Source organism: Nipponia nippon, unplaced genomic scaffold, assembly GCF_047370975.1.
Source record: "Nipponia nippon isolate SJK-2023a ecotype South Korea unplaced genomic scaffold, ASM4737097v1 scaffold_3, whole genome shotgun sequence".
In the NCBI taxonomy this organism is placed as follows: domain Eukaryota; kingdom Metazoa; phylum Chordata; class Aves; order Pelecaniformes; family Threskiornithidae; genus Nipponia; species Nipponia nippon.
In genome coordinates this window covers 110259885-110280485 of record NW_028262347.1, presented here as the reverse complement: position 1 = coordinate 110280485, position 20601 = coordinate 110259885, and the positions used below count along the sequence as shown (strand labels likewise).

General features: G+C 38.1%; 1 long non-coding RNA gene across 1 annotated transcript; it reads left to right on the top strand.

The window, feature by feature from the left end:
• Positions 1–215: 215 nt before the first annotated feature.
• LOC148054835 (uncharacterized) lies at positions 216–20376 on the top strand. The gene is made up of 4 exons (XR_015706213.1): positions 216–262; positions 18691–18778; positions 19014–19108; positions 20252–20376. It is a non-coding gene; the product is annotated as an uncharacterized LOC148054835 (long non-coding RNA).
• Positions 20377–20601: the final 225 nt, after the last annotated feature.

Below are 20601 nucleotides of genomic sequence, written 5' to 3'. Positions count from 1 at the left end.
ATAGTTAAAATTCATTTCTGTATAAAGAACCACAAAGTTATTTCCTCATTGCAATGACTATAATTGTATTGCTTCAGATAACCCACAGACATCTCTATAGGACAGAGAACTATTCAGTACCATGTGAATTCAATCCTTTTCAGAATTATCACAGCTGGTGGATAGGGAATAAATGAATGAATGAAGGTTTGCAAAATCCTGCCCTATACTGACACAGCGATTTCAGCTATTCATGGGATTGTTTTGGGAATCTCTTCATTAAGTAAGATATTTGATCTCTAAAGACTTTTCAAAAGTCCTGTTTTTAACAATACATATGTCCTTCTTTTTTCACTTTTGAGATCTGTTTAAGATCTATGTCTTTAATACCGGCTTCCCAAGGACTTAAAAACCTCTATGTGATGTACTTTGGGAATTTTGTTTAAGTAGAGGATTGAAGGTTGATTCCTGTGCTTAGATGCTTTGCTTGCAGACGAACAGTAATGTGAGTTTAAAATATACTTGCTGTCCATATGCAAGTATTTCTCCTGAAATCTTGGCAGTGAGAGAACTGAGTCTGAGTCTGTTACCAGGGAAAAGAAGTAAAATGCTAACTTGTTTTATTTTACTAGTAAAACCAGTATCTAATACTGATAATGCCTCTGGAAGTAGAGACTTAGGATTTAAAGGGGTTAAAATAAGAGATTTGGCTGTTATCGCTGTTCAAGACTTACAAAATTAAGATGTAGTGACTGAGCCATACTTAATCTTTGCACAAACGGCAAAAAGGCTTTTCCTTGAATGTCTGTATATCGGCTAACAGTCTACAATTTCTTCCTCTTCCTTTCCTCTACCCTGACATATGAGTTGCATATGAGTTGGATGCTTCTGAAAATGAAGCATTAGAATGAAGGATAACACTTTTTTTTTTTTTTTTCATCAATGGAAATACTGTAATCGGTTGTAATCAGATGTGAGGCAGGACCTGAACCTTTCTAGCTAACGTCTAAGAAAAGGTCTGTGGAAAGATATTGAAGGGATACCTGTGGTGTGACCGAGTTGCGTGCTCCCTTTCTCTCCTTGAAATTTTGTCTAGCTGGATAAAGCAAAGAAGCAGGGGGATAACACAGAATGAAGAGATTAAGAAATGTTGAGCCAAGATATATATATATATATATGTGTATGTATATATATATACACACATGCACAATACTTTAGGAACAATACTTTAGAAAGGGGAAAATCATATCTGAACTTTTGGATAGGATAACTGTATTTTATTTATCTGTGTTGCAGCTTTTTATGCTATTTCTCTGTCAGACATCCTGCAACTCTGTGAGTCGTGGGGAAAGGCTGACAGGAAGATGATGCTGTGGGGATTTCAATCTTGCTGATTTATAATCTTGGTTATGCTGCTTGGTTAGTGGATCATGTATTATTTCTTCCAGATGACAACCTGCAGAAGCAGGTAATATTTTTCTCTGAATTTTGATATTGATTTGGAATGCATGATGGTTTAATATTTTGTTGTTGTTAATGATTTAATTGACAGTACGAAAACACAAAAAAATCCCCTTACCAACAACAAAACAACCAGGGATTCTATGCGATTGATCCCATTTAGTAGATGGATGCCAGTTTGGAGAGATATGCATGCTACACTGCAGCTAGCTTGTTAGTCAGGAAAAGTGCTGCACTAGTCAACTAGCCCAGTCAGCCAGGATAGATGTTTCCCAAGATTGCCACCTCTGGCTCTCTCTGTGCTGGTGTCCAGATTGCAAACAGTCCTGATAGGGACAAGGAGTGGTGTATTATCCTTTGCTATGCAGAGGTGGATGTGAATTTAATTTGGGGGTTTCTTACACTGACGAGTATAGATTAAAATTTCCTTTTCTCAGGAAAGAAAGTAGTGTTGTTTTGCAATTATACTCATAAACTACTTTCTTATCTTCCTTCTCTGGGTACTCCTTGTTTCTGAAGATGGCATCATAGGCTCAGTTGTCCCTTGCACCTGAGGTCAGATTGGTGCTGCAGAGTGGGTAAGGATTGTTTGGACCGATGCAGCTGCTTGGTGCCCTTCTGCCAATGAAGGACCTGCGTAGCAGAGATTCGTTGTACTAAATCTCAGATATGCATTCCCCTTCCCTCCATCCCTCCTGTGCCATATGAGGCATAGGACATGCTTCCTCTAACACTTCATGAATGAAGTTTCCAAATACCAATGAGCTATTAAAGATAGAATTTAATTCTTTTTTGTTCTGTCAGTGAGTGCAGGGATCATATCTTCTTTTTGGATGGGGAGAAATGGTAAGGTGCCCAGCAGGTTACATAGGGAACTGATGAGTTGAGGAAGAGAAGGGGTGGATTTGCAGCAAAGTCTGCCTAAGGAAGGGTTTGGACCATTGGTATATGTCACTGTTCTTATTTGCTTGTGTGTATATATTTGGCGTATAGCGAGATAAGCATCAAAATCTTTGAAACCCATCTTGGTGTTAATGATAAGACCATTCCTATAGGGTCTTCACTGTATTCTACTTAAACAATCTTCTAACGTACATTACTCGGTGTATTAACTGACCCAATATAGATCACCCTCTTTATTGAAAACCACTGAGTTCAATAACATTCCAGAAAGATGTCAATAGTCTTGCTTATTATATCACAACCTTTTCAAATATTGTTTCTCATACAAGTCATTTAAAAGTTAGTCACAGGACATGTGGTAAACAGTAATGTAAAGAAAAATAGGACTGATTATGTCTAGATCCATGTTATTTGCAGACCAAGTGCCTGATTGAATTTCTAATGGAGGTAATGAAAATCTTTGTTTGACTTCAATTAAAGTTTCATCAGACTCTCAAGCCTCCAAGCAAATTAACCTATGTGGAAGGAGTATGTTAATGTGAATGAGCAAGCTCTTGCTTAAACTTCTTAAGTTTATGGTCCAAAACATATCTGCAACAAACAGTTGTTACTAAATATTTCTGATAGACAGAATCGATCAGAATTTACTTGTTTTCCAGAGGGCTAATAGTGATTTGAGAAGATAAATTTGAACTGCCCTCAATATAAAAGGAGATATTTTTCACTTGTGATTTGCTTGTCAAGTTACAAATGATGGCACCCAGGAGTGAGAGTTGCAGAACGTTTTCTTTCTGCACTAAAAAAGATTTTCATAGTAACTAAGTTTGTAAGACTAGACTAGGCAAGTGAAGAACGCTTCTAAAGCATCTAAAGACAACTGAGGAAGCCTGTGGCATAATAAGATTTTTCTTCTATAGATGGGCTTAACACGCTGTTTGCCCATGTTCAGAGACTGACATGAGGAGAGCCATACTGGAAAGCATTCTGCATGCCCTGAAGACTTCCATGCATGGCTTGGCTTACTCTGAATTTATTTCCAAAATGCACCACTTAATGTGAAATGTTCTCAACGGAAAGCTTCATAGACCTTGGTTTATTACTTTTTAATTACTGTGTGCACAAATGCATTGACATTGAGAGTTAGTACCACACATCGCACTGGTTCTGGAACTCTTGTGTCTATCTTTTATCCAATTTTATTAATAGTGGTAGAAATACTACTTAATGTGCTTATGTACTTAAGTTTTCTGTCATTCTTTGCCTCTGTGCTACAAATGAATACCTGTTCTTTACCCTTAATGCCCAATAGTATGTTCCACTGCTAAATGTCTCTGTTAGTCTCCAAATGCTAATTAACCCACTAGTGAACTCACTGAGGAAATTAAGGCTGCGAGGCATTTTTTCAACCTTGACAGACACCGAGAAGTAGCATTTGGGTAACCACTCATGTATAACTGAATATAAAGCAAAAGCGTTATAATTGAGCACCTAGAGGAGACGCATGCCTACTTCAGCTTGAAACATATGAAATCATTGCATTTCTTGGATCTGCTCAGGCTGGCAGAAATATCATTAAGGAAACATTTCACGTTAACTCCTTGGGTTTAGCTTTTGAACCTTCCAAAGGATGAGCAATAATGCAATGACATTTGCTGATGGATTGGGAAATCCAGGTAGCCTGCATCAAGAGGTGAAAGGATATTCTATAAAGTTAGACATTCCTCCCAAGGTCTGCATATCCATGGGTTTAACACGCTTTCTCTGCTGTAATTAGGTGTGAATATCCAATTAAAGCATGTTTCATAGATGCATGATCTTCATGAAATAATTTAGAGACTCTCAGATTTTCCTTTTTAGTATCCTGTCATAATCAGGAATAAGAATTCACGAAAAGTTCAGCAGAATCGCCTAATCTCTCATTTTACTAAATGACCAGTATTCTGATGGCTTTAGGTTGTTCGGATATTAATCACGTTTGTGATGTCATTTCATTTAGCAGGAAATTATCCCATTAGTCTGGAGGTTTTTCACATGGCATCACCATGCAACTTTCCTGAGGAGGAGTCCACAATGGGAGCTCTTTGAACAATACAAGATTGCTGTTTAGTTATAAAGCGCTTGAAGGAATCTAGCTCAAAGATCAGTCTTCAAGCAATTAATTGCTGTGTGCATGTAAGAAGGATTTGAGGAGTTATGTCACTTCTCCTTTAGCTGGACTACTGCAGGTGAAAACAAGCTGCAGACTGAAGATGTTATTTACAATCTGCTTAAATATTGGTTAGCCAGGCATGTACAGTGCTTAAGAGCAGGTACAGTTGGTTCATACTGAAAAGTGTGACTTCAGTTTATAATGCTCATGACTACTTAATTTCACAATAATTGCAGACATGTTCTTTTATTTTTGCATTAATGAATCCCTAGCATGTTTGCTTGGAAACTTTATTGAGAAGATACCAGAATCTCCTATAGGTTTTCTACTTTCAAGAAAATCTATGATAGCATATCACAGGATGTCTTTGGGCTTCAGTGAATAAATTCAGAATTCCTAAAATGATTACTTTTATTTCTGCTTTAAAGGGCAGAATAAAAATAAGCAATGAAATCTCTTTTCTATTTACATAACCAATAGATTATCAGACATAGGAGTACTCTTGCCAGTCCAGCCTAATGAATTTACAAAAATACTTTGTTTTGAAGTATACCACTGAGAAATTTTAAAGATAAGGTTAATTTCAAGGACCTGTATAAACTTGTTTCAATGCTGATATGTGACTGTAAATTCATAAGATCTGGAACAAACTTACTCAGCACTTGGCAACCATAATTATCAACAGGTTAGTTTACACAGGAGCATAGTTAATGTAGGTGGAAAGAAGACCTTTTACAGTTTCTCTCGCCTTAACAGGTTTCACACTACCTCAAATCACCTTGTATTTGTTACTGTGTAAGGACATATACCTGGGCAGTCACAGCAGAGCTGCTGAAGTTTATCTGTGCCCTGAGGACCACAGAAAATGCACAATAAAGCTAAGAATAAAACAACATTTCCCCATGTTCAGTCCACCCCCCTATGTTGTTTTTCCTCAATTCCATTCCCTTAACAAAAGAGACAAAGTAATAAATGTAATAAATCCACCAAAAGTCACACACCCCCGCCCCCAACCCCAAAACAACTTACCAACAACCCCCCCCCCCCCCCCCGCACTCTCTGTTAATGCTGCTTGAGGACTGGCTGCCCGTATACCTAAAGGTCAAGCCACTGATGCTCAGTTCAATTCCTGGAGAAACCACAGCAAATTTTTTACACAGTGAACTTCTTGTATAGCATTAGAGTTTAATGCTATTTTTATTTGGCAGCATTAGTTCTGTGGGGTTGATGTTTCCTTGGTATTGTATTTTCATGTTCTTGTTAACTATTCAGATAGCCGCCTGTTTTACTGCGATATCCCTCTTTCAAATATAAAAACATAAAATGTCCTCCATGAGTTTTTATTAAAAAAAATACATTAAAACAAGTTAGACTTGTCAAATACAGAGTATGTGCTTCAACTACCGTGAATTGTGGTTTAGGTTACAAACAGCGAGGCAACTGAGTTGGCCTATCTTTATCTAATCTGAAATATGCTTATTAAGCATGGGAGAGGAGATAATAGTTGCCATGGGGTCAGAAGGTCCTTAGAAGAGAAAGGGGCAATGGAGCTGTCAGTAAAAAGAAGAATGATTCCAGTCTTTTGTGTTTGGGTAAACTCCTTTCCATGATATCTGTGTACTCTAGAAATGGAAACAAGAGTATCCAAGTCTGTCCATTACGGTTAGAAAATGTCTAGCTTTTTTGCAATGTTTTTAATAACCAGGTGAAGATAGTGTAAGTAAAACAATTTGGTATAAACATTTTTTTTTTTAAATTAAGCTTACATCATATTTCTGATAGCAAAATGTAGTATATTTACAATGAAGCCCTAAGTTCCTACTATTCTTTAATTGAGAAATTGTATAGATTGTGTTCCTGTGTATGAAAACTCCACCTTCAATAGGGATTTCATAGCCAATGTCAATTAATATAATCGCAAATATATCAGAAGCTCATGTAATTCTGATAAAACCATAATCCTCTTAATTTTAAGAAAAGTATTTATTATATTTGTATTTAATTACAACAGCCATATAAAAATCTTTGTAGGAATTGTGTATAAAACATACTAAGTGACATAAATATCTTGTCTTGGAACAGGGTCTTGCCAAATCAGTAGTTTGAAACAGGTATGCTATTCAGAGGTAGCAAGCGCATGCAGCAAAGTCCCTGCCCCCAAAATCTTACAGACCAAAGCCAGAGCCCCCACACCCCTCCGTGGAGCAGGGCTGTCCCACATCGCCTGGTGTGACTTGTCTGCTCCTGCCTCCCTCCAGGCTGCTGGCCATGCCATGAGCAGCCAGAATCACAGCACTGGGGAGATAGTCCCTCCTATTTTTATTTTATTTTAATTGAGTTTAGAAGCTGAAACCCAAAAAGCCAACTCCAGGTGACCAAAATATTTTCAATAACCTCCAGGAAGGACTTCCCAGGCCACTGGTGATTCACAGCCATAGCTGAGAATGCCTGATGAAAGGTACCTAGCAGTCATCATCCCTCTTAATTGGTTTTTGTTGCTTGATGGTGGTGTGTTTTGTTTTTTTTTTCTTTTGTCCTCTCGTGTGGTTTGTTGGGTTGTTTGTTTGTTTTGTTTTTTTTTTTTTTTTTTTTTAACTCACAGCATATTTAGTAAAACTTTCTCTTTGCCTTGCAACAATGCTGAACCCAGGTATCCACAATGAGTTTTCTTGGCCCTAGCATACCACACTCAGTGCACGTCGCAGAATAGTCCCAGTTGAGAAATGACTCATGCAGAGACTCATGCATTTAGACTCAGCCGACTTTATTATGGTTTTACTCACCCCTTTCAGTTACAATTACTTTTTCCCGGTGAATTACTATTATTATTCACACTTTTATAGCCCAAAGGCAGAGTAGGTGTCTTGCATTACAGGTAGAAGGGCAAGTAATAAAATCCTAGAGTGCAAAGCTCTTTATATTCAATGTAACTAGGAGTTTCACACAAATTCCTATCCCCAAAGAACATACAGTCTAATCCTGGGCAGAGTGCAGCAACAGGGAAAGTTACTGCAGACCAAAAGTTAAAAGTTATCATAGTGGTCTAATTAAGATATATATTATTCATGTGCTCATGTCAATTATGAGAAGCCTTGCAAAACAAATCTGTAACAAATCCTTTTTGTGTATTTTGTTGATAAGGACGCAGACCTTGAGGGGTGGGAGGAAGAGGGTGGAGGAAAAGAGTATGTGCTGCATAGATGGAATGTTAGAAAGAAAAAGAAGGCCCTTTCTAGATTAAATTTCCAATGGCTAACGTTTTTACATCTGGAGTCAGATTATCAAGTGAGATCTCGGTCCTGGGAGAGTTTCTGCCCACAAAGCCCACCCACTCACAAGAACTGCTTCATATGTAAAAGTCAGCTGAAATCTCTAACTGTCGCTGGTACACAAAGAAACCTGTAGGTCTTCCCTTCATCTCTGATTTTAATCTGCAACATAACATCAACCCTTCAGCTAAATTCATGTACTCGGAATATCGCTTTATCTGACACTGCTGTGCTATAGCATGAACAGAAGTTAAACAAGCCTATGGGTTATTTCACTACTTTATCCATCTAGAAATAACAGACCATTATTTTGTTTTAAGTACAGAAACAGTACCCTGGACTTCTATTCGTATTTGCAATAAAAGCAGAAATACTTTTCTGGAAAGAGCTTGAAAAGAGTTTAATTCTAAGAGATTATAGGACAGCTCTGGTCTTCTTCAAAAGAAGACAGAATAATAAACAGACATAACTCCTCTTTCGCAAACACACTCTCTGACTATCATTTCTAAGCTCTGTTGCTGGAGCAATTCCTATTCTATTTCCAGCATCCCAAAGAGCAATGACACACAGCGCTCAGTACAGTGCTCCTCGCATCAGGAGTAAAAGGAACAAGAGCAAAATAAAAGTGAACATGGACAGACTTTCCATTACTCCCATTTTCTAAAGTAAATCATTTTTCTCTCATGATCTGCCCCTGCACATAGCTGATAGATGAATGCTTCCCCTTACTTTAGCTGAACCATCTGTGTTAGTAAGGTTTGCAAGAGAGCGCTCTATTCAGTAACTAAGAACGAGTTCTGGCCAAAAAATACAAGCGGCTTTTGCAAACTATTTTTTTTTTTTTTTAATTTCTCTATTTTCATTATTTTTTGGAGCATCACATCTTTTACTCTGTAAGCTGTAAAAACTGTTTCAGCTCTATCAGCTCTAAAAATTACTGAAGGTGACTAGTCAAAGACCTAGCTTTGAACAAGGAGCTAGATTTTCAACATTTTTGAATTTTCTGTACTCTGCAGGGCTTCTGGAAGGTAGATAATTTTATGGTAAAATTCTAAATATGCCAGTTTGGCCTAGACATTACTATTTTACATTATGTGTTTTCACTGTATCCAGATTATTTGCTATGCTTTAACGCGCGTTGTTTTTTCAAAAGAGTTTAAGACTTGAACATTAAGCTGATAATTAGAATGTTCCTTTCGGTGCACTAAACACATCTTTGTCTGGCAAGCTTTACAGTGAGTCCACTATATATGACATTGTCTCAGTACAAGACTCGCCCTGTCTTGTCTTACTGATTAATTAGAAACAGATTGTAGCCAGAGTTTTGACTGGTGGAAAGTGATTGTTACACAGCCAGGGACAAATGATTTTCCCACAGAGCCACTCCAGTATTCTAAAGCCAAGTTTAAAAATACCACGGCATTTTAATATTTACATTCATCGTTCAAAAAAAATGAACACATGGAAGAATCTGTAAGACATGGTATTACAACAGCCATTGTTCATTTTATGGCACTGTATAGAAGCTGATCTAATTCTTCAGTTGTTACAGCTGGCAAACAACCAGTTTCAGGACCAAATTCTTGCAGCATCTGTGTATAACCATCCAGTACAAAACTGGCAGGGAAATGCAGCTATACAGGCAGGAAACTGTTTATCCTCTGTTATTTTCTATACAGTTTCCTATATAATGCTTGGGATCATAACTTTGGAAGCTCCTTTCAGAACCACACTGAGGGGGCAAAAAAATCCAGCATCCTCACATCTGTTTACGTTGTTTGTGCACTCAATGCCTCCCCAAGGGAAGAAAAGTTTGTAAGAGTGCTTCATTTTGGGTTTCCTTCCTCTTGTTGTTATTTTCTCGGTTTATGCTTATTTATACTACAGGAGCAGACACAAAAGAAATGTTCCAACCTGCCTTGTGTGCTTGGAGCCATCCTTCCTTCCTGGGAGCAGTTATCCTGCAACCCAGAGTAGCTCCTCTTCTGGCTTTTCTTCCTTGGAGGAAGTCTAAAGCCTGAGGTTCAATGTGCTGAGTTGCACAGAGGAGTAAAGCTTTCCATTAGATCTTTCTTCCTAGATTTTTAGGGCAAACTTGTAGGTAGTTGGGGTTGTTTAGCCTGGAGAAGAGAAGGCTGCGGGGGGACCTTATTGCGGCCTTTCAATACTTAAAGTGGGCCTACAACAAAAAGGGGGATAGACTTTTTAGTAGGGCTGTAGTGATAGGGCAAAGGGTAATGGTTTTAAACTAAAAGAGGGTAGATTTAGACTAGATAGAAGCGAGAAATGTTTTACAATCAGGGTGGAGAAACACTGGAACAGGTTACCCAGAGACTTGATAGATGCCCCATCCTTGGAAACATTCAAGGACAGCGCTGGACGGGGCTTTGAGCAACCTGATGTAGTTGAAGATGTCCCTGCTCATTGCAGAGGGGTTGGACTAGATGGCCTTTAAAGGTCCCTTCCAACCCCAACTATTCTGTGATTCAATGTTATTCCGGGTATAGACCATGAAGGACCAAACTCTACAAAACATGCCAGGCTACCTATGTGAGCACTATCATGTCCGTAGGCTGCATCTAACCTGCGGAACAGATGTGCTCCATGTGCCCTGCTGTCTTTGTCTTGACTGTCTGTTAACAGGGGCATATGACTCCTTTCCTTGCCTATGGGGGGAAAGCAGGGTATGCAGAGGAAAACAACATGCCAGGGGTATCATAACACAAAAACAGGAGACAAGCCAGCATCGAGAGGTAGAAAGTACTCTGAGATCGTACAGGTTACACACACCTATAGAGGCTCTTGTTTATGTTTCCTTCACAAGAGAAAAGAAAGACAAACTTTCCAGCAACATCCTCAAACTGAACTCAAATAGACATCCTGGCTCCTGGACACTATGGAGACTAGGCCTATAACATAGATGCTCAGGGAGAATTTTTCCTTGGTTGCTTAGACCAGATTGAATGGCCTCTATAGCTCAAGTTAGGTACCCTAATTGCTACAGTATGGTTATTTTAAAATTTAGTTTATACGCCTATTGTGAATAAAATTCAGAATGTGAATCATCTCAGAATCTGCACCATTTTTACTCCAGCTTGTTAGGTGAGGTTTTTTGAGCATCACTTTGATCACTACATCTTCAGGACAAAATCATGTCACCAGGATTATATATTTTATAAGAAATGGTAGAATTTTTCAGAGTCCTATAAAAGGACAACTTATTAAATAAATCCATAATCGTCTCCTTTTTTAATCTATTGCGTAACATTAATTTAGCAGGAAGTTGATGTTATTTTTTAAAGACCTGTGTCTTTAGAAAAGGTGCAGACACTTTCTTATTCTGTCGTTCAGTAGCACCTAATGCCCTGACATCCATAGATGTTAGTGTCTCTAAGAACTATGTGACAGTTATATCTTCTGTGGATCAGTCACAAACCAGGGAGCAAAACACAAGCAGAGCACTAACATTTTGTACAGCATAACATGAAAATGATTTGTGCTCCTGAATTTCCTTATACCTGTCTGAAACATCAAGTGAAGCATTTCTGGGGCAGCACATTTTTTTGGTGTTTATTTGGATTTTCCAGTGCAACTAAGAAATCTCTTCCTACATATAAAAATAATTCAAAAATGTGTGTATGGAGCACTTAACAGAGGTATGTTTTGTTCTCTGTGTGCTTTAAAACTGCTTTGTTTAAATATGTTATAGCGCTCTGGAGTGGAATCTTGTCAGCTAAATTAAAGTTATTTTGTAGCTGGCGCTTGTGTGCTGCTGACAAGCAGCTACAAAGAATAGTATGTTTGCACAGCAATTGCTTAAAGTATTTGGGAAAGACTGTACCTTTCTCCATCATGTAACAGAAATGTCAAGTGAACTTTGGGGGGGGGAAAAAAGTCATGAAAGGAAGCTTATAAAGATATATTTCTATGGCTAATACTTTCATCAGGTTTTGCACCAAGTCCCTCAGCTGCACTCCTGGTGAAAAATTGCATCCTGTTATGTGATTTCCAAATCTCGAGTGCAGATGTGCCATTCTTTAGAAACATCGCAAGCTATTTGCTCAAAGAGAGAATCAAATCTGTGTGAATTCATTAAGTCAAACACAGGACTGTAAGTACGCATGATGAACCATATGTTTGTCTAAAGAAGTGCTGAATCAAATGAATGAATGTTTACACAAATAAATAGATGTATACACAAGTGACATATCACAGATATCATTAACAGATATTACACATCCCTTCTAGAGTCCAATCTCTTTTCTCACCCATAAGCTGGAGAACAAACTTAAACTGTAGTAAGTTACTTTCCTCTGTGAAAATTATTTTTGAATACTTCCTCCTGCTACAGCCACAGGTTTTCACAAAATGAGCACTGAACTGTCACATAACCCTTCAGTTAGGAAAAATAAATACACGTACACACTGAAGCTAAAACAGACTTAGTTTTTTATAAGCTTTTATAGTCTCATCCGAAATACAGAAGCAACAGCTGGGAGTTTTAACATACGTCCTGCTCACAGTGCACGTCTTCCACCCATCTGTAGAACAGATATAATCACGTTCATTAGGTTTTGTGAGATTTAATTTATATTTATATAACACTTTGATATACCTAGTTATAAACTGGGAGCAAGGTAGCAAGTTTTAATTGCTTCATCTTCTCTCATGGGTATCTTTCCATCTTATTAAGATATTTTCCCTCTCTTCTGATGAGGATTTGAAATCTAAAAGATTATGGGTTCCAGCACCTGTCTGCAGGATACACTCTCCACTTTCAGCTGATATTACAAATGTATCACACTCATTAAGCTGAAAATGTGCCCAATTTTACTTTAAAGGAGCAGATGTTTAAGAAATGGGACTTTCCAAGCCCCATATGGCATTAGCCCAACAGTAAATTCTTTTTCTACAACTGTGAAAGCATCATGTTCCTGGAAGAAGTTAGAGGACAATGGAAGTCTGTGGAATGAAGCCTGAGATGGAAAGATGCAAGAATGATCAGACATCTGTAAGTAAATCATATATATTTTCAAACTCAAAGCAAATATAACTACCACTTAGTCCCACAACAATACACTTTAGGTTATACCTGCTAGTAGGATTTGCTGTCATATTTTATACAACTGTATGTGTTTTAGAGACTGGTTGTGTTAATATTCAGATTATCACTAAATTCAGGAATGTGAGAGCAGCTGCATTAGGTCAGATCAAAGTTCCATATCTGTCTCACACTGCCTAGAGAAAGCAGATGTCCAGAAAATAACGTCAGACAGGGCAAGCATATAGGATACTTCCCTCTCAGAGCCTCTAGCCACTTGCAATTCAGGTTCTTTCTGAACCAGACATCGTTTCTATCTGTTTAGTAATCCTTGATGGACTTTTAATTTTTTTTTTCTGTTTTTGCTTTCATTAAATTGTCCAGTCCCTTTCAACCCATATAAAATATTTCCTTCTACATCAGAGGCTGCAAAGAGCTAACTACTGTCCCACTCTACCAAGTGGGACCCTGTATTACTCTAGTACTAGAGTGAACCTTTACATTACGCTAAGAAAGCAATTATCTCTGTTTCTTTATCAAAGGCCATAAAATAATTACTCTTATGCATAATTTACTAATGTTAACAGGAAACGTGCAAATATAGATTTATAGTGGGTTTTCATCCTTAGAATAGATATGTTATTTTGATTAGTAGGCTTCTGTCATCTGTGTGATATACTATATGCACTGGAAGTTGATTGTGTATTACTGTAATAGCAATGGATAATGCCAGTGATGTATACGTACTATATGAAGTAACAAAATTGACATGGTTCTAAACTTTACGCATCAGTTATGCGCCATCCTTGTGGACTGAAATTCCATACCAATGTAGAAAAAGTATGCTAACAGTACTATGTGACCCGGCTGGAGATGGTGACCAGGCAGCTAGAATGACAACGTGGCATACCTGCTGGAGACATGGGAAGGATGGCAAGGACTAATGAATGTAAAGACATCTCAAGAGGACAATAAAAAAAAAACCACCAAACTGAAAGCAAAAGAGCAAAATTAATCTTTTTGCATTGGTGCTTATGAAAAAAAGAGTTTGAGGAAGTTCTGACCACAGGGGGATATTTTTGAGGAGCTGTCAGATTGCAGTGTCCATAGAACTGCTTTGAGAAGAAAATAACAAGAGGAGTAGTAATAAATCTTGACAATCAGGGAGGCCTAACAAAGTTGTCTGGCAGCAGACCCAAAATAGACAAAAGGAACACTGTTTCTCACAACATGTAATTTAACTTTGGAACTCATTGTCACCCCATTTAGTAAATGCAAAATTATTAATGGGTTCAAAAGGTAATACAGTGATGAAAGAAGACCCACCAAATCTATTAAGCAGAATTATACTAACGCAACCTCAAATTCAAGAAGTCTCTAAACCATGAAAGTTGGGAGTATCACTCTAGAGTTGCACCATTTCCTAAGCATCTGTAGTGACCACTACTGAAGACAAGATTGCATGTTAGGTAGGTCTTTGGTCTGATCCGTCTCAGCTGCTCTTGTGTTCCAGGTCCTCCAGTAAGTGGTAGATGGTACCATAATTTTTGTAAATATGGGCATAGGTTCTTTATTATAAAGCAAGAAAGGCTTTTATATTTTTAACTGCAAGACAAATCAGTGCAAGTAAGAATCTTCACATAATTGATAACAGAAGATGTACATTTTCACTCTGGTGGGCTTTAATAGTGTCATCACCTCTTTTAAGAATAAAGAATGTACTGTACGTATAGAAAGAAAAAGACAATTAAGAGAGTGATTATTTCTGTTTGTACAGTAGTTAAAAATTGCTGTACAAATATTATTTGTGATCTTCGCTCATACTGTGCTGGGAAGATACAGCTGTTTCAACAAAGCAGATAAGTATGTAGTGAAATAGGAAACAGACTTGCTGGGAAAAAAGTAAAAATCTATATTATGTAAACTGTATGCTCTGAGGAGACAAGCTTCTTTCTTCTTTCTCCACCCTGTTTCATTTTATAAGGGTTTTTTTTGGTATCTGTAGTCAAAGGATGACTCTTTTTTTTGTATGTGTGCAATTAGTATGTGTTCCACTATGCAAAATGTGCAAATATTGGGCTGGTGTATAAGAATATAGGAGACATTTGCGAATTCTGCATTAATGTGCAAAATATTGAAATGTCTGTACTTAGACTTTGAAGGCAGAATTCAATTGGTGACAGGTTTTTTCACCTGTAGTCTATTAAAGAAAACACTGATTTAATTTTAACTCCTAAAAAGCAAAGCTAGTTTGACTAAATTTTAAATGGACTTTTTGCTCAGCAACAATGAACGAGTAATAGGACAGCAAACCTGTAGCTTACTGGATTCTCCTTCTTGCCCTTCTTGAATGTGAGTGACATCTTTCTTTACCCAGACACCAGGGATCTCCCTGACTGCCACAACCTGTCAAAGACGACAGAAAGTCACTCTGTGATGATGGCAGCCAGCTCCATCAGTATCTTGGATGTGTCCTACCTAGTCCCATAAACTTGTGTTATGTTCAGTTTGCCTAAGGGGTCTACAACTCAGTTTTTATTTACTGTGGGTAGGTACTCATCCTCTGGACTCTGCCACAAGCCAGTTAGAGCCAGAAGGTCTGAGAGAAAACCTTGTCAGTAAAGACAAAGACAGTACTGAGCAATTCAGCTTTTTCTGTATCCTTTGTCACTAGGACACAGCAGCCTCATTTTCCTTAGCCTTCCTCTTGCTCCACTGACCCTGTAGGAGTCTTCCTTGCTGCCCTTCATGTTCCTCGCCAATTTTGTCCCCAGTGGATGTTTGGCATGCCTGGTTCTGGCCCTGCATGCTCAGGATATGTTTCTGTACTCCTCCTGGGTAGCCTGTCCCCACATTTACCCCCCATATGCTTCCTTTTGTGTTGGAGCCCAGTCAGGAGTTCCTCGTCTCTCCTGCCAGGCGTCCTCGGCTTCCTGCCCGTCAGGACACTGTTCTGTTCTGAAGATGTTGCCCTTAAAGATCTTCTGGGCCCTTTGCCCTTCAGGGCAGCCTCTCGAAAGATCTTGTCTACCAGTTCCCTGACCAAATCCTAAAGTAACCTAACTTCAGGTTCTACCTAAAGAGCCTCTGTCATTCCATCACAATGCTGTATCCCTCTGATTCCATAAATAGAGCTATGCAACTGTGCACAGATTTCTAACTCCTGTTCATTTCCCACTGTGGGCGTGTGTGTACTGGCACTTGAAAATGATCCCCACTCATGATTCTTTCTCAGGGGATGTATGACAGCCTCGCCCACTAGGTGGTCACCCTGGTCCTGCTTTCTTGTCTCCTGTTTCTCCATTTCTCCTCAGACTTAGATCTCCACCCCTTGCCTCCCCCACAAAAAAAAAAAAAAAAAGTTTAAAGCCATGCTCATTAGGTTAGTAAGCCTATTGGAAAAATAGTCTTGACCCACTTTGTCAGATGGGTCCCACCTAACATATTTTCTAGCTTCAAGGTTGGTAAATAAAAGATGCAGGAAAAAACACTTTTATTGCACCTCTAATCTTGACCTTCAACCTGTCCATTTAAACCTCAACCTGTCCATTTTATTCTTGATCCTTGCAGCTAGACTCTATATTTAAAAAAAAAATTAATAAAATGACAATAGTATGTGAATCTGTTGTATGTATTTGCCCTCTCTTTTTCTGCAGCTCTTCAGTTTTATTGGTCAAACAGCCAGCAGTATGAATTTGTTTTATCTTTTAGATTTGCTCTCCAAGCTATGTAGTCTCCACTTTCCATAGTCTGCCTCAACCTGTTTTATTCTTACCACATCTTTTCTCCTTTTCACACACAATCTGGATCCAAATAAATGGTTATTTTGTGTTAAATGTTATACTTCAGTGTTCAAAATGTACCCCATTATTGATGATGGTCCTTCTATGTTCTGCTGGGGGAAGATATAACTATATAGTCTTAATACCATACTAGTGCAGTGGTTTTTATTTAAAAATTGCTTTCCTGTTGTTTCTGAATGTAATTTATTTTCATGATGGGTTGTATATTTAAATATGGGTGAGAAAAAAGTTCTCTCTCAAAATAACCATAACCTTTTTGTTTATTGTCAGAAACTGTCATTTACCATGAGGTTATCACTTTTTCCATCCTCCTGGGCATACAGTATGGTACAAGTAAATTGCTGCAGCACATTGATTCTAAACTGCTGAATTACTGGTGTCTATCACAGTATTCAAACGGGTTTGCTCCCAGAGAAACATTTTTCCATTGCTGAGCACTCTGAAGTAGATTAATAATTTACATTTCAAACTTGCTCGCTGTGTCCTCAGTAGCAAAGCTCTCATCGCTTTAAAGACAGCAGGGTCCTGCTTCCTACACAGGGTTTGGGGAGACTCTGGTGTGGACATAGCTGAATGAATTGAAAGTTCCCATCAATACACCAATCCATGTGTGACAGCATTGTGAAGAAAGCACTCCTTTATTCACTGAATGACAGTAACCAGACTTATTCAGTTGAGAACATTTAACAAGAATGCAATTGGACAGATCTTCCGTCATTCTGACCAAGGCTAAATTTAAGCAGAAGCACCAGAAAATATAGGTCACTGATTAATTCACTGGGATTCTGCATTCTTGCTCTGCAATAATCACTTAATGACAAGTTACAGCAAATGCTTCAATGTAATAATTAATTCTGGTTACACATTATTAAGGTCAGAGGAACTAACAGGTTCACTAATGATTTCTATTTTAGAACATGGGACATTTCAATCAAGAGTATATAAAGTAGTAAATGTAAAGGAATTTAACGGTATTTACTGGCTTAGTACATGCTTAAACATTGTCTCCTGCTCAGCATGTAGAGGTATTAAGTGTTGCTATTCTATCAGAGGGGAGATCCAACATTTTTGCTGAAATAAGCACTTCCAACCTTTTTATTCAATTATAATTTAACAAAAAATCCTGCATGTAGTTAATATAGTAACAGACATAAGAATAGTTCTGACCTCTCCTACATGGGAATAATCTACATATATATAGAGAAAAAAGTTTTGTATCTCTAGACAAAAGGACAAAGCAAGGGAGAAAGTATAACCTTCATAATACACTGTCACCTGATGCCTGCTGAAGCCTGGGGACACGTAAAGGTTTGCAGTTCACTCACTTGAATAGCCCTCTTCTCAACTCCTCATGCCCACCATAGCTTGGCAATCTAGGTGGATGGGCCTATAATGTTAAGATTACCTGAGGTATCCACCATACAAGAAAGCTCCAGAGAAATCTGTATTCAGAGATCCAAACCACTGGGGAACTAACAAGTCTTTATACATTATTAACATCTTTTTTTCCTCCGCAGGATTTACAGCAAACCTATCTGCTTCTTTCCTGCTCTTGCTCTTCCTCTTCAAACTGTGCAGACATCTTAGAGAAAGGTTTTAATAAATTCAGGAGAAACAAGAACATGCTGGACTTCTTGAATATCCCTTTCCTAAAGATTTAGATGCACTCAATGAGCAGGAGAAGGGAAACTTACATCTCTTGGTGCTTTATTCAGTACCTCCTTTACACTGCCATTGAAGTTACTGGAAGTTTTTCTAAGCCAAAAGCTTAAGACACAATCCTGAAAAATGACCATTTACTATGAATGTGTTAGCACTACCACACCAGTCAGTCGTCTACCTAATTAATCATAATATAGACTGAAAACTAGCATCAGCCCCATCAACATCTGTCATACTTTACTCTAAATGACAATATGAAATGTTTATTAGTCTCATTGAACTGCTTATTCACCTCACCAACACCACTTCCAAATCATATACGCTTATTTATCACCCTGATCCCAATGAGCTGAGCTCTCTCAATCTGAAGATGCCCGGGGGAGGTGAGAGCACTCCTGTCTTACTGTTCCCTCTCTCCTTCAGGTCCAGAATGAAGCTCTGACCTAATGATGGATGGAACGATGAGTCTGCAAAGAAGATCCCTATTTTTGACTGCCTCCAACTCGCCCCAGTATGGCTGCAATATCTTCATGTGTGCTCTGAAACCTCCTTACTTGGTAGCACAGTGAACAATGTGGTAGAACAGCAATAATAGATTACATGGAGAGATTGCAGTTTTGCCCATGAAATAAAAAAAAAGAAGAAAAGAATTAAAACAAGACAATACTTCCTGGGGAAAAAATAGAACTTTTGGTGGGGTTTTGGGAGGAGAAATCTGCATACTCTCTTTCTTTCTTTTTTTTTAGTTTTGTTTCTGGATGGGATGATGCCTTATGTGTTCTTCCTGTGCGTTTCCCTAAACAACTCTGCAATGTGTTGGCCGATTTCAAACAAATTTAAGGTAAGGAGAAAATGTTCAGCATACAAAGTTTCTGTAAGTTCTGTGAAAACTGGGTAGACACTGCATTGGAAGGACACTTGGGTTAGTACCTCCACATAGGAAAAGCATATAGTGCAAGGCTCAGCACCATTCTGTTCTGTCTGGCACATACCAGTGAGGCAAAATACTGGCTGATCACTCGGAAACAGCTGTAGCATAAATTGCTTCTTGTGGAGATAGGAGTCAAGGAAGGTGCTGAGAGCTAGTGTACTTCTAGAGAGATGGTGGATATTGCAGAGGGTGATGCCATAGCAGAATGAGAAGGTAAGCTGGAATTATTGGGAAGGTCAGGAAGTGTAAGACTAAAGGGCAGAAAGTCATAAAGAAGATGAGCTTCACTAGGTCCACTGCTTAGAAAAAATCTCAGTAAATTCAAGATACTTGTATCAATGTACATGCTCCTCAATCTCATCCTTATTCATTTTCTGAACTTCTGGGCTGTATTCTGGTATTTGCAAGTTATAGATACCAAACAGCCTGTAGTCCTACTGGCTAAGTTCCGAAAGTGCTTAAATCACTTAGACAATATAATTCAGATAACTAAGGGTAGGTTGGACAATTTAACTTGTAAGGCATAAAAATAATAAAGTCCAAAATTTTTGTTACTGTCTGGCAGAAAAGAGTTCATTAAAATTCTGCATATCTAAAGTTTGTCTTTGGCTTTCAAAATTTTATATTAGCCAGAAGTTTTTGAGTCCTATAGTCTTACCCTCTTCTCCATTTGGGTTAGAATTAATAAAAAGCTAAACAAATCACCTGGTGTATCACCTGTTCTGGTGCTTAATCAGAAGGTAAGTTCAGACTCGTATGTCATCAATCAACTTTAAAAGGCAATAGAGAAAAATATTCTTTAAGGAGCTATTTGGAAGTTTCAGACGTAAAGGCACAGTGATCAGCCTTTGCAGGTGTTTTAGAAAGATCTGTCTTTATTGTCGAATCCAACATAAATCAAAGCTGAAGAAGGACATTAAACCTCATGTTTTGCCACCTCCTACCCTCTGAATCTGGTAACAAGTTTATGTATACAATGACTTATATGTGGCCTGTTTTTAACACTCAGAAAAGATGTTAATGTGATCCCTTTTTTGTGGCCTATTTTTATAGGTGCTGGATCTGCTACAGAATCTCCTGTATTACCACTTTGCATGCAAAAATCTACATTTCTTTGCATCCGTAGCAATTTCACCATTCATCTTGTCCTCTTTGTCATTGCTCTGATTCAAATTACCCATCTGGCTTTCTCACAGAGATGACCATTAAAGCAGTTATCACAAGAAAAGAATTAAATAGTCTCTTCTGACTCTAGAATAACTAAAACCAAATAGCAAGTGCAACAAACCCCCAATGGGATACTGTGCACATAAATTTCAGCTTTTTTTGTTTTGATTTTAATTCATGGATGAGGCTGCAAGAATAAAATGAAATAAATTTTTTGTATTATTAAAAATTGTCTT